Source organism: Otolemur garnettii, unplaced genomic scaffold, assembly GCF_000181295.1.
Source record: "Otolemur garnettii isolate 467f Iridium unplaced genomic scaffold, OtoGar3 scaffold00011, whole genome shotgun sequence".
Lineage (NCBI taxonomy): Eukaryota > Metazoa > Chordata > Mammalia > Primates > Galagidae > Otolemur > Otolemur garnettii.
The window spans coordinates 141,685-143,070 of record NW_003852406.1 but is presented as its reverse complement, the minus strand read 5'-3'; positions in this window follow the sequence as shown (position 1 = coordinate 143,070).

Here is a 1,386-nt window from a genome sequence, read left to right as displayed (position 1 = left end):
TTTTCTGCCAGCCATGTATATCTTTATAAAATACATACAGTCACAGTAATGGATTAATATTTGACAGTAATGGATTAATAGGCTCAGTTAATATTAATTATTAAATTAACATATCAGTGAAATTCACTGGATTATATTTTGGATTAAAAGACCATCTATTCTGTAAATGTACCAGGTGTAGTGCTTATCCAAGGTAGATACTGGGGCTTATGAACATAGCAAAGAGAGATCTGGATTTCAAAAAGGAACTTGACTATTTAAAGGAAGGTAGCACAAATTCAGTATGGGCGGAATAGGTAGCATAAGTAAGTAGTGAGGATGTAGCAGAGAATCTTTTCACATATGGATGGATTAATAGAAGCAAGTTTTGTCAAAGATGACTTCGTTATAGCTGTTTCATAAGGCATAATCATTATCATCTGTCCTTTATTGCCCTACAAATTAACTTTTTCTCCAAAGTTTTCCCCTATAAGAAGAAATATTGAATTGTTGTAACTAAATTTATACTCATTGTCTATGGCCAACTTTGTAGAGAGAAAAATCTCAACTTTGGCTAAACCTCCACCAACTTTCCTTTCTTTCTCAGAGCAAAAAGCACATAGGAAAGAAGGTGAGTGTTGTTATTCTGGGAAAATCAGTGAATCCTCTTTAGCTTAAGTAAAAACAAATTATTCATAATTGCGAGACTTTGTAATCAGTAATACATTTCTTTTTTTTTTTTATTGTTTGTGATTCATTGAGGGTACAAAGAATTAGGTTACACTGATTGCATTTGTTAGGTAAATTCCCTCTTATAATTGTGTCCTGCCCTCAAGAGCTGGGTCACTGACCCCCAACTCCCTCCCTTCTTACCTCTCCCCACTCCATCTTTCCCCTAACTCCCACCGTGTATTAGGTCATCTATTGTCCTCATATTAGAACTGAGTACATTGGATTCTTACTCCTCGACTTTTGTGATGCTTTACTAAGAAGAATGTGTTCCACCTCCATCCGGGTTAATACAAAAGATGTAAAGTCTCTATCTCTTTTATCGGCTGAATAGTATTCCATGGTGTACATATATCACAGCTTGTTAATCCATTCCTGCATTTGTGGGCATTTAGGTTGTTTCCACATTTTGGCAACTGTAAATTGGGCTTCTATAAACAGTCTAGTGAAAATGCCCTTATGATAAAAGGATTTTTTTTCTTCTGGGTAGATGCCCAGTAACGGGATTGCAGGATCAAATGGGAAGTCTAATCTGAGTTATTTGATAAATCTCCATACTTTCTTCCAAAAAGGGTGTATTAGTTTGCAGTCTTACCAGCAGTGTAAAAGTGTTCCCTTCTCTCCACATTCATGTCAGCATCTGCCGCTTTGAGATTTTGTGATGTGGGCCATTCTCAT